This window comes from Panthera onca, chromosome D4 (assembly GCF_046562875.1).
Source record: "Panthera onca isolate mPanOnc1 chromosome D4, mPanOnc1 haplotype 2, whole genome shotgun sequence".
Taxonomy (NCBI): Eukaryota; Metazoa; Chordata; class Mammalia; order Carnivora; family Felidae; genus Panthera; species Panthera onca.
The window spans coordinates 77931750-77951354 of NC_138351.1; the positions used below are offsets into that span (position 1 = coordinate 77931750).

At 43.2% G+C, this 19605-nt stretch overlaps 1 long non-coding RNA gene across 1 annotated transcript; it reads left to right on the forward strand.

The window, feature by feature from the left end:
- The first annotated feature begins 116 nt into the window (after nt 1–116).
- On the forward strand, nt 117–18654 carry LOC144614133 (uncharacterized). Its single transcript, XR_013551684.2, has 2 exons — nt 117–289; nt 893–18654. It is a non-coding gene; the product is annotated as an uncharacterized LOC144614133 (long non-coding RNA).
- The last annotated feature ends 951 nt before the right edge of the window (nt 18655–19605 follow it).

The window sequence follows — 19605 nt, forward strand, 5'->3', positions numbered from 1 at the left end:
TGGAGCCTGTTTCCGATTCTGTGTCTCCCTCTCTCTCTGCCCCTCCCCCGTTCATGCTCTGTCTCTCTCTGTCCCAAAAATAAATAAAAAACGTTGAAAAAAAAAAAAAATTTAAAGTGCGACTTTTTGTAAGAGAGAGGGACAAGTCCAAATTCCTGGTCTTATAAAGAGCAATTCAGGCTCCTGAGGATGGCCTCAGGAGGTCATTTTTTGATGGTTCTAGACACATATGGCTGATACAGTTGAGGTGATCACATGACGAGAGCTGCAGCAGTCTCTTCCACAGCAGGTGAATATTGCCTGACAGGACATTGATGCCTTCAGGGATTGTGAAATAGTTTAAGGTGGGGAGCATACATTGTGGCTTCCTGTTGGGTATCACTCTGTGACCACATTTAGGAAGGAGTGGATGTTATGACTGAGACAACAATGTCACTGAGGGTAAAGTGGGTCATGTTGAGGAGAATTCTTCGAAGAGCACACACTTATCTTCCCCAGAATGGTACATTCAAAGGAAGATCAGTGAAGATGCTTGGAAAAGATGCTTGTCAAAACTGAAAACATGGCCACACCCAAGAGTGTGCTTGTGACGGAGTGTTTCAGAGTGCATTTTCATTGCAATAGAGTGGGAGGTGTTGCACACAGCTGGGTGTGCTTCTAAGTCTTACGTGGTAGTGAAAGTGGATAGTGGATCTATGTATTTGTGCGTGTCTCTAAGTATTACTGTCTGTGTGTGGATGCAAGAGTTTGCGTGTGTGTGTCTGTGTGATTATGTCTGTATGGAACAGTGTGATTATATTGCAAGGGGACTATGTGACTGATGTGAATGTCTACAGCTGTTGCTTTATTATTTTTATTATTTTTTAACGTTTATTTATTTATTTTGAGACAGAGAGCAAGCGGGGGAGGATGAGAGAGAGAATCCCAAGCAAGTTCCATGCTGTCAGTGCAGAGTCCGATGTGGGTCTCCATCTCAGGAACTGTGAAATTGTGACCTGAGCTGATATCAAGAGTCGGATGCTTAACCGACTGAGACATTCAGGTGCCCCTACAGCTGTCTGAGATAGGTTCTCTACTCTTGTGTTTGTATGTGATTACTTATATACAAATGTCTACATTAGATTCTGAGTATGCCTGAAGGCATGTGTTTTCTGCGCGTGTCCACGCTATAGTGTGTGTCTTGCACATGTGTGTTAGTTCAAGCAAACATACAAGACTCCAAGGAGGAAAATCAAAATGCAACTAGAGTGTTTCTTGTATACAAGGCTGATGCTGGCCTTCTTCCCATCAGCCTCCTCTCCCAGATGGGAATTCAGAAAATTGCAGGTGAGGTAGACCAGAAAGGAAAGAAATGATACGATGGAAATGTAAGGGGAGGAAAGAAGAAAGTCAGACCTAGGGCAAATTCTTTGCAGCTATTTAAGTCCTCTGGATTGAAAAGACATGAAGAGTGGAATAGAGAGAAAGTAATACTAATTGGAATGCCTTAAATTTGTGTAATACCTTACAACTTGGAATATAGTCACACAATTATGACCACATATAAATTTCTTATCATTGAGGTGAGGTAGCAGGTTAAGAATTAGTTTCCTCATTTCACTGACATTAAACCTGAAGTGAAAGGAAGTAAATTTATTGTCAATAGGCCACAGTGTAAATGAACGGCAGGACCTGGACTTGGGCCTCCAGCCTCCTCAGGGCAGCTCAGTTTTCTACTACACCCCACTGCTTCATGCTGAGAGTTGGTAAAACAGGAAGTGAAACCCCTGTAGTTTTCTGTGTGGTTGACACTAGTCAAGGGTTTTTCACTGAAACCATGAATCTTTAGGCAAATACATATGCAACACATATTATATATCAAATGATTTACTTACAACACATTTCTTTCCATAAAGGATGTGAGGGAGATTCAAATGGGCAATAAGGCTAGCCGATTAGAACCAGAAAAGCTGGACAAAGAATGAAAAGGGGAAAGGAAGACACTAAGCGTAAGGTTTAGCATACTGTTTTCCCATTCAACTGTTGGAAAGACCCCCCCCCCCACCCCCCGCTGGTGTTTTGGGTAGTGTGGCTTCTGGAGAAAGCCAAAATTCAGATTCACCATGTATCCTGTATGCTTTGGGCTTCACTTTTATGAGAGTCGAGCCAACTCAAATACAAAATGAGGGTAGAATATTACTCTGTAAACTGTTGTAAGTATTAAAATAATTGCACATATAAGGGATACTACTTTTATGGAGGAGCGATCCTCTGGGACTTTATGCAGGGCGAACAGAAAGAAACACTAAGTGGTCTTCTCAAAAACAATATTTTAGCAATTGCTGTTTTCCCAAACTGTGGGGCCACGGGAAGACTGTAAGTGTAATCAGGCAGTTTCTTTCTGACTTGGCCTCCACCCACAGGATTGTCAGAACCCTAGCCCCCTTCTGGACTTTATCACCTTTCTAGAAATCACCAGCAGGTCCTTGGAGGGTCTTACATAAACACAGTTCTCACAAAAATGACTGACTGCTCTGTGAGGGCAGAGGGCATGTGCACTCATCCTTTGCTGCTCCAGCCCTGAGGTCAATGGCCTGCACACAGCAGACAGAACAACATCGTCTATTTGAAGAATTAATGAGTGAATGAAGAACCATCTCCAGAGGGGATGTTGTCCTTTGCACCTCCTGGTCAAGGCCCCCAGGTCCCAGGCCACTGTTCTCTGCCACCCATGCAGTATCTGGGGCTCTAGCTTTCCATGGCTACTTCCTGTCTCTGTTGTTGTCTGCATAGATGGTCCCAACTATTTCCTCCACTCGGTTCCTTAACTCCAAGTATCCCAAAAGTTACTTTGCAGAAGAGAGGAAGAGGAGTTATAATAGTTACTTACCCGTTGTGGCTATTTTTAGGTCCTACTCTACTGCTTTATGGATGATATCTAATTTAAATTCCCATACCATGACTATGAGATTGATTCTGGTAATATCAGCATTGTTACCCATTAGGAAACAAAGATTTTGAAACTGTAAGTAACATACCCAAAGTCACATAGCTAGTAGTAAATGCACAGCTTGGATTTAAAACAAGTCTCTCTGAAATTAAAAGTCAGCTATGCTAGATGGTTTCTCTAATGCCTTCCTTCTATTTCTTATAGAGATTTTAGTACTACTGTTCTTTATTTTTATTTTCTCTTTGTTATGGCCAGCACTCAACACCAGAACTGAGCTACGGTGGTGAAACCAAAGGATGGGTGTTGGGCCAAAGGTTAAACTGTGTAAGAGACAGCAGGCTGTCCATGAAATCAACCATTTCCTCCCATGATGCTGGACTAAGCCCTTCTCACTTCAATGCTCTTTTCCAATAGAGCACATTCTTGTCCATGAGGCTCCCAGGGCTTTCAAGCAAATAGGCCCATCCAAATGGCCTTCCAGATGGGCCCAGCTGATTCTGTATTTATAGCAATTGCCTACCACCCTGTACTCAGTGATCCTTTCTGCCACATGGCTTTATATGTGGCCATTCCTTTCAGTGTCTTCATTAAATGACATTGGAAAGCAACTTGATATAAAGCTGATATAGTCTGAATTCATCAACTTTAGCAACGTATCTTGACACAGGATTTAAGCTGGACAGTCCGGAGGAGGAGCAACATAGCATGAACCTTGCACTGGGTTTCCTACTGGCACTGTTATTCTCCCTTCTTTTGGCTTAGATAAACGAGAGGACCCCAATAGCTCAGAGTCTGAGAGTGTGAATTTCAGCCTACCACCTAAAACACTAAGAGTCTATTTGGCTAACTAAAGAAGAATATAGATGCTTTGAAAATCAGAAGTGGCTAGAAAGTCTGACTTTTACTTTCTTCTTGTGGAACATTCTAGCTGTTGTTACTAAATATAGGGGTGTAGATAAAAACAAAATTCTATGTGGACCTGTTTATGGAGCTATTAGCCCAGTAGATGTGTATGGCGCACTTGGGTTTGGATCCTGGTTCTGCCACACTTTCACAGTATAATTTTTTTTTTTAATTTTTAGTTTATTTGCTTTTAATTTTTTAAATGTTTATTTATTTTTGAGAGAGAAAGAGACAGAGCATGAGCTGAGCAGAGGAGGGACAAAGAGAGAGAGGGAGACACAGAATCCAAAGCAGGCTCCAGGCTCTGAGCTGTCAGCACGGAGCCCTGACACGGGGCTCGAACTCATGAACTATGAGATCATGACTTGAGCTGAAGTTGGTTGCTTAACCAACTGAGCCACCCAGGTGCCCCTCGCGGTATAATTTGGAACCAGTTTCTTAGGCTAATTCTCATTCCTTTTCTTGAGTGGCAAGGGTAAGTAAGTTTCTCCTGTGCCACAGGGCTATTATGAAGATAAAAGAGAGAGTGAAAGGGAGACACAGCACAACCCTAAATTTACCCATTTGAAGGGTCCACCTGAAGAATAGGTAATATCCCAAGCCTCATATGAAGTTGACATAGAAACCTGGCATCCTGAAGTTCTCTAAGGCAGGAGTCTTACTCAAGAAATTGAATCTCGGGGAGGGAGAATGGAAAGAGAACACAGGAAGAGCCCTAGCTCTGAAACACATTGAATTACCAGATGCTGCTGCCAGAATTTACAAAGGGGCAAAAGCCATATTCTGTTTATTTTTAATGCAGCAGAATCCTGCTGTAGCGGACAGCGAACCACCTGGGAGGGTAGAAAGTGAGATCTGGTCTAGGCACTCTATTTACTTGTTATATGACCATGGGAAAGCCATTCAAGTGCCTTGGAGGCTCAGATTTCAATACATAAAATAGGAGTAACAGTACCTTCTTGGCAGACCTCATGGGGCTATAATGATAATGCTGACAATAATAATGTTACCTTTATTTTTAAAATATTTTTTAACATTTATTATTGAGAGACAGAGAGAGGCAGAGCATGAGCATGGGAGGGACAGAGACGGGGGGAGACACAGAATCTGAAGCAGGCTCCAGGCTCTGAGCTGTCCGCACAGAGCCAGACACAGGGCTCGAACCCACAAACCACGAGATCATGACCTGAGCTGAAGTCGGACGCTTGACTGAGCCACCCAGGATGTTATTAAAATGATTTAACTAACCAATCATTTCATGCAAAGGCTTTGTATGTAATAACTCATTTGCTGTGTCACATCAATGAATTAAGAAGATACTAGTTATTTCAAATTTACAGATGAGAAGACTGACACTTAAAGATATTCTCTAATGTGTCACCTGCTAACAAATGCGAGTTCTGTGGTTAGGATGTAAGGCCACGTCCACTTCATAGCAAGGTCTATTTAATACTGTTCTGTACCAGAGCACGGTCCTCTCAAAAAAAAAAAAAAAAAAAAAAAAAAAAAAGCATAAAACTTCCTATCTCACCATCATAATTTTGACTGATATTAACCAAAGGGAATTATTACTATGCTACTTTTGGATATTAATACCACAGCCATATGAGCCTGGGAAAAAGTGAATCAAAGATATGCATGATTAAAGCTGTTTAACAATGGACAAATCAAGCCCAGTAGATGATGATTTTCCTGAAAACAACAGCCTTAAGTAGCTGTATCATTTCTTAGTCAGTCTGACTTCCTGAATGGAATCACAGACTGGTGATTTAACAGAGGTTATGGGGGGGAAGTTCCAAAAGCTAAGGACCTTCCGGCTGGTTGGAATAAAATCACACACTCTTAAGGAGATCCCCAAGCTTTCTAATTCAAAGTGAAACCCTGTGGAATAAGTAGTTGATCAAAAGCAACCAAATACACTGAGCACCATGCATGCTCTTCTGACTGATCCCCTGTGAGTTAGGTACTACTCTCCTCATTGCTAAAATGGATGCTCAGAGAGGATGAGCCACTTATCCAAGGTCACACAGTTTATAGTATTAATAATAACTGACATTTGCTTTTTTCTTCCCCTCGGCATGTGCCTGAGACTGTTCTAATCAGTGTACTAATTCACTTAATTGTTAAAATGACCCTATTGGGCAAGTACTTGGTAGCTAAGCTACCAAGTTTTGCCATTTCTCAGATTAAGAAACTGAGGGGCAAATGTGAATTGTCCAGTTGGAAGGTGGGGTGGATAGGGTGTGAAGCCAAGCTGGCCTGATTCCCAGGGCTACATTCCTTCCGCCATGTAACGACTGCCATGGTGCCCTGGCTACTCTACCATGGGGAGAAGGACTGAAGGATAATGTAGACAAGGTCAGTAACCCCCATGCCATCTAGAAATGGAAAGTTTAAAAGGCAGTGTCTGCTCCTCGCCTCGATCTCTGCAGAAATAGAGATGATACCTCCCTGTGACAGTGCTAAGTGACAATTCTGAGTGTAAATGTGTTTTTTGGCACAAATTGTCCTGTCCTAATAGTCTTGATTATAATTATAAAATAATGGGTTTCTGAAAGGCTGCAAGCAGTTCTGGGAATGGCAATAAGGGTTTGGAAACGACATGTTGTTTATGCGAGAAGTGTTTTGTTGAAAATTAAACCCACGTTTAGGAGAAAGGATTGTGTTGTATGCTCTTAAGAAACTAACTCACTATGTAATTAAATCAAAACCAGTCAGTTGCCAATTTGAGCTCTTGTCTCACACTAATGACACCCCGTTTCCCATGAGCCAAGCAACATGACTGACCTAAAAAAAACCCAGCCTGGATCTTATCCACTGCCCCCAAGAACCTTGCTCCTCTATTTCCCTGGGGGCCCTGTGAGATGCGGTTGCAAAGCCCATCTTCTTCAGGGGATTCTATCTTATCTTTCCCTTTAGATTCTTGTTGGTCTTCTCACCTCCACACAAAGAAAGAATGAGCACTTACTGTTAAAGGGATTTTCTGGGAGGCACTATATGGAAATAAGGAGTTTTTAAAAAAAAGGATGTGAAAAAGTTTTAGAGGCTCTGAACTTCTCGCAAAATCCCCAGAGAAACTGTCTCTGACTTCATTTCTTAGAAGGGTAACAGAAGTCTCTCTTCTCTGTTCCAAGATCCCAAAGTTAGATTAAGCTACTAAATCTACCACGTTTTCTTGTGTCTCTAGGTCCCTCTCTCTATCTGTTCTATGTTCTTCTAGCATCTTCTCTCACCCTTCATTTGTACTCAATCTATTTCCACCAAGGACTTTAGGCAGCTTACAATTGAGATAGCTTTAATGGAACTATTAAAAATGGAAACAGTGTATCGAGATGATAAAGTTATCCACCTCTGGCTTTTTAAAAAGCGCTTGGCTTAAGAATCACTTGAGGACGTTAATTATCTATTTCCATCCATTTTTCTAGATGTGTTTATGATCTTTATTGTTGAAAATTCTGATTTAGTATCAGAGATGGGGCTTAAGGAATCTGTATTTTGAAAGGTTGCCCAAGTGATTTTAAGGCACAGACAGATCTGACAATGACAGTCATAATAGAAAATGGAGGATAATACCCCACATTTAATATGGTTACTGGTTTTGTCCTTGAGATTTATTGCTACTATCCAAAACAGCCAAGGCAAGGTCAACGGGATGGAATATGTGATCCTTCTTATCAAGGGAAATAAGACACTCCCTATTGGTCAGACAGTTTCTTTCTTTCACACTGTATGGTTATTCCCCTCATCCTCCCAGGTCAGACCCGATGGGATGCTAATGGTGGCCTAGTTGATTCTGAGCTTACAATATCCACTTAGATCTTGTGACCTAGGCTCTTGCCCACTTCTCCTAGTTCCTCCTAGTGTGGTTCTGATTTTCCTTCTTCACGCTCTAGAATAGCTGAGACCCCGCATAAGCTTATACCAGAAACATGTCATGGTCTGCTCTGGGCTCTCTGAGCCATCTGCTGCCAATTCTGGTTTTCTGATTTTTATTGCAAAATAAATAAAAATAAAACCTGTCCGCTGTACTTTCACAAACTGACCACTCAGCTTGCCTTTGACAATCAAGATTCCAAAAATAGTTTTCTCTGGGAAACACCAGGATCTCCGACGCAAAGACTAGCTGAGTCATTGTCAGTCTTCCCAGGAACCTCTTTTTCAATATTGTTGGGAGGCAAGTGGGGCAGTGAGCACTGAAGGTTGATATTCAGTAGATTTTGTCCTTTAAGGCTGAGATCCTGAATCCTCTGGTTGAATGTACTGTTCCCCAGTGGGGAGGTATCTACTGTAGAAACTTTCCAACTGCAAAGAGCACTTCTGAAATTCATGGCAGAGAGCAACTCTCTGGCTAGAGCTGTGTATCCTTTCCACACATCATCTTTGGCTGGATTGGCCGTAGTTGCAATGTCTCGTCCAGGTCTGGGAACTAACCCCAAAGAGCAGGGAACACCCTTCTCAGTTATTAGAATATTTGCTGCTGAGATTAGGTAAGTAAGCAGAGGCAGCAGTAGTGTGGGTAAGAGCTTTGACCTGCATTCAAGTCCCTCGTCTATGAAATGAGACACTGGGGCTGTGTCAGCATTTTCCAAAGTGTGGTATGTTGGTAATCGAGATGATTTTATGCAGTTAACAGATGAGTATACTACCTTTAATGATTATCTATATATTCTCATGTTTTTTTTTTCCTACTTATGATAGGTTGTGTGAATAATAAGGAATATGATCCCTTAAAAATATTTTTAAGTTTATAATGCAAGCCTTTTTAGGAAAAAATCAAGAACAAAAACAGAAAACAAAATGAATAATACAAGAGGTACGCAAATGTGGAAAAAAAATTGATATTGCATGAGAAAGTTTGCCTATTGGAAAGCAATGGACCAAATGGCTGCTGAGGGTCAGGCCAGCTCTCTGACATTCTAGTATGTTCACTTCTCCAGGACTATTTCCTTATCTCTAAAATGCAGGGGTTGGAGTAAATGTCCTTTATGGCCATTCTATCTATGATTCCAGGCATAACTCCATCACACAGATGTTCCATCACCCTTAACATGTGGTTCTAGCATCTTAAAACTTGTGATATTGTATGAAAATGGGAGACTCAATAATAAATTCAGGGTTTATTCATGCATTTATCATTTCCCCCATTCACCCTCATTTCTGGTAAAGGCTCAGCTATCAACCGAGTTGAGTGGCAGGTGAAAGACTATGGAAGAAGGGATTAGGACAACTGGATGGTGCACTGACCTCACCACTATCTGTTTAACAAACAGCCTCTCGATCTCTTTGTCCCTTGGTGTCTCTTTGTCCACGGGGTGCATGGTTTATACAGGCACTTTGACAGATAGGAATCACTTGCATGAATCAAATGGAACAGAGGATTCAAGAAAGTTCATGCAAGTGGTATGTAAATCAGAAAAGTTAGTATCACACTGGATTGAAAAGTCCTTGAAGGGAGGGTTTCTCTTCCAAATTGTATGGTTCAATTGTATAAACCAAGAATACCTCCCAGCTTTCCCACTCATTTAAAAAGCTGCAAAATTAACACATGTGTCAGTTTTATAAGACTCTTCTATATTTTAGCAACATGTTACTTGGCTACTTTGAATTACCTTAAGGAGAAAACTGCAGTTTGTCTAAATCCAAGCACCTCCTTGCACTACAATGCTTGCTATTATCCTTCCCCTTTGCCGCACTTGACATGTAAAGTGATATCTCACAAGCTCCCAAGCAGTTAGCTATGGAGGCACGGTCTGACCCCTGGTGTTTCCCACCATCTGCGGATTCTTGCCAGTTAAGAGTAAACACTCTGTGTAAATTTCATAATTGGCGCTTGATAATGGCAGAGACCTCTGGTTACTCATTCCTTCCTGCTCTCTTTCTTAAAATGCTATCCACGATTATCCCTTCTATCCTTCTATCACCGTGGGGCTGCTATCACCCCTCAGCCATATGCCACCGCAAACAGCCACCAAAGATGCACTCAGTGGCCAGGCTGCCAGACCTTCCAGGCACTTTCCCTTCTCAAGCGGCGAGGTCAAGCCGCCGCCTTCCCAAGCTGTGGCATCTTCCTCTAAATCATTCTTCCTCCTTTGCCTGCTGCAGGCCCCTGTCTTTGCCCTTTTCTGGTTCCCATAACAGTTTTGAAAAGAAACTTGTCCAATTATCTGGTGATCAATTCTGCTGCCATTCTCATCTGTCTAAATGTCACTTCGATCTTCCTTCCTTCGCACCTTCTTACTGGGCACAAAGTCGGTGCTTGCCCGGGAAGTCCTGTCTCCCACTCTGTCATGAACTGCCAGTATCCTGCCTTCTCAGTTTTTGAATTTCTTTCTCCCTTTACTCTTTCTCTTCCCTTCTTATCTGTGAACTCCATTACCTGCTTCTGCACGTGACAATGCCTATTGCATTCCCCAAAGAATGTGCCCTTTCTTCTTCTAACATATTGGGAAGAATGCGAGCTCGGGAATCAGATCTGTTTTCTGATGCCAAGGCTTAGAGAACCTGTCTTGTTCACCTCAGCTGTAACATGAGCATACTAAGACCTACCTACCTCTCAGATTTGTTGGCAGTTTCATTAGCTAGAGTAAAGCTCTCAGTTTCCTCTATCTCCTTGAGAGTTGTCCTTATTTTATTAATCCTTCCATCTGTTATTTACGGAGAAGCTACCCTACGGTGGCACACTGCAAGGCACGTGAGGTGGCAGATAAACAACAAGACATGTTCCCGAAGTTGTGGGGTTAAGATTCAAGTTGGTTAGCGAGATGTGCCAACAAATAATTAACACACACACACACACACACACACACACACACACACACACATATACACTCTTAAGCCAACATGGCGGGGGTGGGGTGGGGTGGGTTGTTCTGCTTAGAAGCAATCACGGAAGGCTTTACAGAGGAGGTGCTATTTGACCTAGACATTTTTTTTTAATTTTTTAAAAATGTTTATTTATTTTTGAGACAGAGAGAGACAGAGCATGAATGGGGGAGGGTCAGAGAGAGGGAGACACAGAATCTGAAACAGGATCCAGGCTCTGAGCTGTCAGCACAGAGACTGACGCGGGGCTCGAACTCACAGACCGCGAGATCATGACCTGAGCCGAAGTCGGCCGCTTAACCGACTGAGCCACCCAGGCACCCCTTGACCTAGACATTTTAAAAGACTAGCTCTGCAGGTGGATCATAGTGGAGGCTGAGGAAAAGGAACTCTTGAGAAAAGAAATAGGGGCACCTGGAGGCTCAGTTAGTTGGGAGCCCGACTTCGGCTTTGGTCATGATCTCATGGCTCATGAGTTTGAGCCCCACGTCGGGCTCTGTGCTGACAGCTCAGAGCCTGGAGCCTCCTTCACATTCTGTGTCTCCCTCTTTCTCTGCTCCTCCCCAGCTCACGCTCTCTCTCTCTCTCTCTCTCTCTCTCTCAAAAATGAATAAAGAGACATTTTTAAAATAAAAGAAATAGCACACACACGAAATATTAATACAAGGGCATGGCTATAGCACAGAGGGGTGGAAAAGAATATAGTAGAAATAGTTAATTGGGTAGATGCCAATCATTAATTGACATCAGCTGACCCTGGCAAAGTCATCTATCGGACTGTTTCTCAGTTTGTTCATCTTTCAGTTAAGGATAATGTATTAAACAAGTTAACACAAACAAAGGGCAAGCCACCCAACAATCACTCAAAAATACTAATTCTTCGGGTGCCTGGGTGGCTCAGTCAGTTAAGTGTCTGGCTCTTGATATCAGATCAGGTCATGATCTCACGATTTATGAGATTGAGCCCTGCTAACAGTGTGGAGCCTGCTTGGGATTCTCTCTCTCTCTCTGTCTGTCTCCCTCTCTCTTTTTTCTCTGTGCCCCTCATGTTCTCTCTCAAAATAAATAAACATTTAAAAAATACTGATTCTTTTTGTGTACTTTTGTTAAGAGATGGGGAAGATACCATGAGAATGAAAGCCCAGATAATTCCCTAGCATCAGGCCCACTGGATTGCAATGTCTGGGACTTACAGGGCCCAAATTCTCATCCCGGTGTTGCTGCAACCAGGCTGTGTGACTATGGGGACATTATAGATCAGATCTGAGAAACTGTGACTTGTGATTTGTTTTGTTTTAAACGCTGAGAATTGGGGGTGACCCCACCCTCCGTTTCAAGAAACAAGACATTCTGGAATGTCACAACATCTGGGGTGGAGAAGTCACTGAGTAAGGGGAATGTGTCACTGGTGGTAAAACCGTTGTCAGTTGCATAACAGGGTTATATAATTTCTCCTTCCCCTATTTCTATGCCAGAGAGTCAAAGATTCATGACATGGCAGTTTTACTTCCCCGAAGGAGACATTGCAGTTGACTAAAATCAATCACTTAGATATTAGCAGCTATAGAGCCAGCGACCAGAGAATATTCACTGAGTGCACAGTTTCCTACCAGATGGTGAAAAGGTACAGAGAGAAGAGACCACTACGTCCTGCCCTCAAGGAGATACTACTTGAGCAATAGGGACATAAGGGGGAACACCAGAAAAAGAAATCTTCCAAAGGACTCTGTACAACAGGGTTTGTTCACATGGCAGGCTTAGGCCTGGGCTCCCCTGTGTCTCTCTACACATCTCCTGCTCTGTGTAATGTCACAGGGACAGAAAGAGGCATGATCTAGATTGGAATCACATCTGCCTGGTCCACTGCAGGATGCTGCCTGTGTATGAGGCAGACACCGGAGTCGAGGTGGTAGTTAGCAGTAGCAAAATGATATGAAAACCACTACGACTGATAAGAAAAGAACTGTGCAGAGGTGGAAGGAAGTGGGCGGGGAAATATGGGAGAATAACTGGAGCATTTCTGCTGACTCTTGTGGTGTGTGTGTGTGTGTGTGTGTGTGGTCATTTTAGAAACTTTTGTTCAACACTCTATTCAATGTAGGAATTCCTCCCACTACCTTGAAACAGTAAGAATTAAAATGATACTAATGAAAAACATAAATAATTATGAATTTCATGTATACTAAATAAGGCAGTCTTTGGGCTGTTTCCATGTTCCAGGCAGTAATGCTGGGTGTTTTACAGCCGTCATTCCATTTAATGTCCCCAGAAGCCCTGAGAGGTGGCTGTCCTCATCAGCACCATTGGGCAGAGGAGGAGAATGACCATCAGGGAGGTTGAACGGCTTCTTCCAAACCACTTAGCCAGTATATCACAGCTGGTGAGACGTAAGACTGGAATCCATGTGTGCCTGATTCCAAACCCTTCCCTCCAATATCTCTTACACATAACTGTTCCGCTTATACCTGCAACTCCAGGGATGGGGCTGATTATTCTCCAGAGTGTCTCATTTCATGGTTTGACAGCTCTGTTGACAGGGGTAGGGACAGAAAGATTTAAATGGAGCCCGAGTCAGCCTTCCTCTGCATCATTGTTGGACTAGTATTTTTCACCTGTGATGTGGAAAAGCGCTGATACTTGTTGCTTTGCAGGTGTGGGGAGGTGAAATAGAGCCTTGTCCAGAAGGGGAGTTGGAGTCAGACTCCGCCCTTTGCTCATCAGGAGCTCTTGGCCAGCTGGGAGCAAAAAACCATTGTCCTGGGGTAGGGACACCATTCTTGGAGAAGTTTCCTGCAGAGTCTCGTATTTTTCCAACTTGGCTGTTCCCCCCTCTACAAGTCACTGACTGAGCTGTTTGGGAGGTAGGAAATGCTTAAGGAATGCACACAGAGGTTCCTTCCTCTATGACCTCCATAGTAATGTAGTTTGTCTGTGCTGCTCACCCGTTCCTCTCCAGTATACTAGGGTGTTTAATGTCATGTGTTTACAAGAAATGGGGCAATGCATGTAAGACACTCAGCATGGTGCCGGGCACGTACTTCCTACGTGGTTCATGTGTGGTCAGCTTCTGTAACCAGCTTCTGAGCAGATGTTCAATGGGGCATCCAGAAGCAGTAGACTGGAGTTCTTACAGGCATGGAAACTGGAGGAAGCAACTGAGAATCCCTATCTGGTAGCCTCCCTGCCCCCCCATAGCCCAGAAGGGAGAATAGACATTAATACCAGAATCCCTTGCCAACTCATTTAAAAACGTTCACTGAGCTCATGCTATCTGCCAGGCTCTGAAGGGGAGTGATATTAAAAACAAAAAACGAAACAAAACAAAGCGTGCCCTCCTCGCTCAGGAAGGTCAAAGTCAACATAGTATACAGGAAAGGGCAGTGGAATGGACCCTTCCCTAAGAGTGCACACGTGGTGCCATGGCTGACCAGGCAGCCAATTGCTAACTGGGGCTTACCTATGGGGAGAGCTTCCTCCATGGCCAGCATTCTTCAACGTGCGTGATGTGAATGTACTCATTTATCCGTCCCATTATACAGATAGCAACACCAGGCACAGAGCAGCGGACAACTGAGCCCTAGATCATTGCAAGCCCAGAGGTCACAGAAGTGTGATTTGAAGTACTCTGGAGCTAGGTTCTACTTCTTGCCATGCCTCTACCACAAAGAGACAGAATAGAGTTCAATCTGGAAAACATTTTCTGTAATGTCTGCCAGGTCTTTGTTCCTGCCAGAATCCATGGGGAGCAAAGAAGGAAAACATTGTTCTTAATCTATCAGAGTTGTTGACTGAGTTGAAAGAGAGAAAGACATATGAACTTTGGTCCCACTGTAGCATGATACACTGGAGGCAAAGACCAGTGATTAAGGGTATGGAGTTGGGTGACAGACAGACCTAAATGCCAGATGTACTATATATAAGCTGTGTGACCCAGGGCAGGTTACTTAACTCCTCTGTTCCTAGGTTTCATCATCCTGCCTGGTAAAATGAGGATAGTGCAGATACTTGCCTCAGAGAATCAGAATGGTGTAAAATAAAGAGACATAATTAATAGAGAGCGATTGGCACACTGTCACATACTAAGCCCTCAATAAGTGATACCTGACATGGTTTTGGAGTGGTGGTGGGCGTCCACAGCCAATGAGAAGAGGTGATTTTATTTTATTTTTATTTCTTTCTTTTTTCAATGTTTACTCTTGAGAGGGAGGGAGAGAGCATGCGCGCTTGCACAAGGTGAGCACAAATGGGGGAGGGGCAGAGGGAGAGGGAGACAGAACACCTGAAGCAGGCTTCAGACTCTGAGCTGTCAGCACAGAGCCCGATGTGGGGCTCAAACCCAAGAAACGTGAGATCATGACCTGAGCTGAAGTCAGACGCTTAACCGACTGAGCCACCCAGGCGCCCGGAAAAGTTGATTTTACTAAAGCACACGGAAAGATTGTGAGGCGTGACTGATTATTAACTTGGGAGTTAGGGGGAGGTAAAGTCAAGAGGAAGTCTCCAAAAGGACTTTCATATGCTAACGAAGACTCAAAGGATCCAGAGGCCTAGCTATTGTCAAGCTAAGGTTGTTTCTCCCTCCAGCAAACCGTTAAGACAGTAGGGAGTTGCAGGAAGAATATTATATTGAATATACTGAATATAACATTCTTCCTGCCTCAAGTATTTGTCAATGGGCTGCAGGTTATAAGGAAATTTAATTTTATCTGCTATTTCCTTCTGCCTTTGTTTCCCAGTTCAATACCCCATCAATAGGATGGGGACATAAAGGATATAAAGGGCTGGAAAAATAGCAGGGGACCAGATCTGGAAGGACACTGAAATTGTTTCAGGTATTGGGAAACGGTGAAGCTCTTTTCTCCAGGAAGGGACAAGATCAGAGGATCAAGTGGTGGATGGATGGAAGGAAGAGGGGAGCCAAAGGCCAGTCAGCTGGAGCACGGAGGCCATACCCTCGTCAGCTTTGCTGAATGTCAAAGAGGATCCTGATTCCTGATCTTGTGACAGAAGGACTGAAAGATCAGGAGACCTGGGAACCTGGGCCCCTTTTATCTCCATCTCATAAAGCATAGAATGGGACCTTCAGGGCCACAGAACAATCTGTTCTTTTTGGGAGAAAGCAGCAGCAGTGTCTCCTGTGGTCTGACCCAACAATGTGGGCTCTGCTCATTCGTCTCAATAGCTCAAGCACTAGATATATATAGAACCGTGGTGACAACAGGCAGAAGGTAATTTAATTTGAGCAAAAGCCCCAAGTGGAAGAGACAGGAGGCCCTTCTGAATGTAAACGCCTAACGTGCACGGCTTTGTTTTTATTATTTCTGTATCCCCTAGCAAAGGCTCAGTCGCGTCATGTCTCCAGTTGCATTTGGCCAAACACCAGAGGGAAGAGAGACACAATCTAGGTCAGTGGTTATGCAAGGAAAGAAACCATTCTAAAAAAAAGAAAACAAAAGCAAAACAGGCCTCTTAGTCCCTTGGAGGGTTGGAAAGAGGAGAGTGGGATTATTGGTAATTCCCATGCTATCATTCACTTCCTATGAGCTGACAAGTCATTCTCTCCTAGATCCCCTAAACCTGGACCAGAATATATTAGCCATAGGACAGTGGAGAGGTTTCTCAGACTGTAATAAATACTGGTATACGTTCATGTGTGTGTGTGTGTGCATGTGTGTGGGGATGCGTGTATCTGTTTGGTTTTTTTTCCTTTTTTCTGTCTACATAATCTCTTAGTTTCTTTGCATAAAACTGCTGTCACTTTTCTTTTATTTGTCTGGGGTTTAGTCCTATGCCTCAAGGTTCCTGAGACATGGAGACAGGCCAAACTGGGTCTGAATCCTTCTTTTTACCACTTTCTGCACAGGTAGCTTCAAGACAGTCACATAGCCTTCCTTAACCTCAGTTTGTTCCTAAGGTGAGGATAAGGTTGCTTACATTCTCAGGTTAGGGTGGTAATGGAGTAAGGTAAGAGTAGAATGGGGCGTATCATAGAGGCTACATAAGTACTAGAGCCCCACTCAATGACTACAAGGCACCCCCATGGCTCTCATGGGCTTAAAATCCTCCCATCATGCTGATGGGGTTTTGGGGTGATGGTGGGGTTCAGAGCTGATGGGCAAGAAAGAATTCTTAAGGATGTCTTTGGTGCAAAAAGGTGATTTTATTAAAGCACACGGACAGCACCCATGGGCAGAAAGAGCTGCACTGGGGTTGTGGAGAGTGGTTATATACTCTGGAGTGGGGGAGGTAAAGTTAAGGGGAAGTTTCTTAAAGGGATTTTCCATATGCTAAAGACTCACAGATTACTAGAGGACTAGATATTGTCAAGCTAAGGTTGTCTTTCCCTCTAGCAAAGCATTAACATTAAGACAGTAGAGGGTTCCTGGACTTTAGGCTATTGGTAAGATTGCCCCCCTCCACCCTTTTTTTGTAATTGTGCTAAGATATTTGTAAACTGATGGAGACCCTTTAACAGTTTCACCATCTGTTTTCTGTCCTTTCCTTTGTTCTTGGGCAGCCAGGAGTTCCTGAGGAATATTAGACATATCTCCCCTTTGGAGGGGGTGGTATGCTAGGTTGTGTTTGGCCCTCAGCTTGCCTTATGGTCCCTCATCATCCCTTCCTACAATTTGGAGGTTCCCTAGTTCCCAACCTCAATTTCCATCTCATCAAAACCTTTCTATCCTTCAAGGTCCAGCTAAAACTCTCTTTCTTGGGGCAAGCCTTCTCCGATCTGAATAGCTCCCAGAGTTTGTCACTACACTGAACTCCAGTAGGATTTCTGGCCTAAAGTCTCCCATGGGTATCTCCTAGGCCCTCCCAAGATGCCAGGCTGTGTGATGACTTAATATTTTACACAGACTCTATTTGACCCTGAGAGATACAGCTACTGTGACAAATGGACTTCAAAGGGAAGGCAGACAGATGTGGATTCAGCACAAGCCATCATTCTCATGGGAACCAGACCTAACCAGAATTGGAATGATCTTCCCTGCAAGCTGTCACTTCCCCAACAGTTCTCACCTCGATTGTCAGTGGCCTGAAATGCTGGTGCAGGGGCTGGTGTAAGAGAAACATCCAGGGTGGAGCTGGGCTGGCCGCTGGAGATAAAAAAAACACCTTAGCTTTGGTTTATAGATACAGAGATGACATATAGTTCAGTGGTCACCAAACGTGGCTGATTACCAAAATCTCCTAGGGAGAGGGTGCTTTAGAAAAGAGAAAGATTCATGACCTCAACTCCTAAGGACTTGAACGAGACTTTTCTGTGTTAGAAATACGAAGTATATATATTTAAAGCTACCTGGTGACTCTGATAATAAGCAGATTTGAGAAGTAGTGATAGAAACCATCCACTAGATGCCATAGGAAAGAAACTAAGAACTTCTTAACGCATTTTCATTCCTCTCCATCTCTAAGAGGAGTTTAAGCATCTCCTTGATGTTATGGTCAAATATTCCAGCATTTGAAAGATTAATTTAGCTATTACCCTAGAATGATCGGAAGAAGGAGCACTGTTTCCTCTCTTACCACAGCTATTCTTGCTTGCACATACATTGTACCTATTTACCTGGCCCAGTTTGTGGTTTAGAACAGTCCTAGAGCCAGCATTTAGTGAGTGATTTCTGTGTCCCAGGCACTATGTAACTAGCTTGACTTGCATTGCTTCATGGACTCCCTCAGAGGAGCATTGTGATTATCCTCATTTTACTGATGAAATTGCAACAGAGAAGTTCATTAACTGGCCTAAGATTCCACAGCTAGTAAGTGGCAAAGCCAGAATTTAAATCCTGAGGCATTTACTCCAGAAGCTACCCTCATAAATATCACTATTACACTTCAGAATTTTAACATATGTGTCTGAGGATCTGTTTTTCAATTCCAATTTTAAACATGTAGCTTCATAGGTCATACTTCTCCATTTCCCAATGCCTTCCTCTTCCTTTAGACAGTTGAAATCTTCTTCCAAATAAATCTGTTTTACTGTTTCAAAAAATTCATTTTGCTTCTACAAATATATTTGTGTGTGTGTGTGTGTGTGTGTGTGTGTGTGTGTGTGTGTGTGTTTTAGGGGAAGGCAAACTCATTAAAAAACATTATGTTTGTCCTTTCCTATTATATAACTGAGATCATGCAGCTTCCCACCCACATGGGGAATATTTATTGGTGTGCTGGTGAATGTTTAACAACCAGCTCTCCGGGGCAGGGGAGGGAAACAGAAAGCCTTGACTGTTGGCTGGTTTCTGTGGTGTAAATATTTCCACCATGGCTAATTTCACGATTCCAACACGATGTCACCAAACATGCAATTAGGAAGAGATGCTTATGACTAGCTCTCAGTAGCCAAATTATCAGAAATTGCAGCATTTTCTCCCTTTAACCTTTAAAGTATCTATTCTTGCTCACACAAAAATCACATCAATTTTCCAGGTTTGATTTCTGACTAAATAAAATCATGGGAACCAACATTTACAGAGTGATGTCTGCATTCCAAGGGCTATGCAAAACACTTGACATAATATTACCATTAGTTGTATCCTTTTTTTTTTTAAGAGAGAGAAAGAGAAAGAGAGAGAGAGAGAGAGAGAAAGAGAGACCATGAGTGGGGAAGGGGCAGAGGGTGAGAGAGAGAGGGAATCCCCAGCAGGCTCCATGCCCAGCAGGGAGCCCAACCCCAGGCTCTAATCTCACGATTTAAGACCAAGATCTGAGCTGAAATCAAGAGCAGGACATTGAACCAACAGAGCTACCAGATGCCCCACCATTGGTGGTATTCTGGCATCAAAGAGTATGTTAAATAGAATTTCCAATCTTCCATTGCTCTTCTCTAGTGACCAGTGTATAAGCCATCAGACCTCATGGAGACAGGTTGAAATATGGGAAAGCACTGTCTCGACGTAGGCACACCCTCAATTCTGTCCTAGCTCTAGTATGACTGACAGAGTGACCTT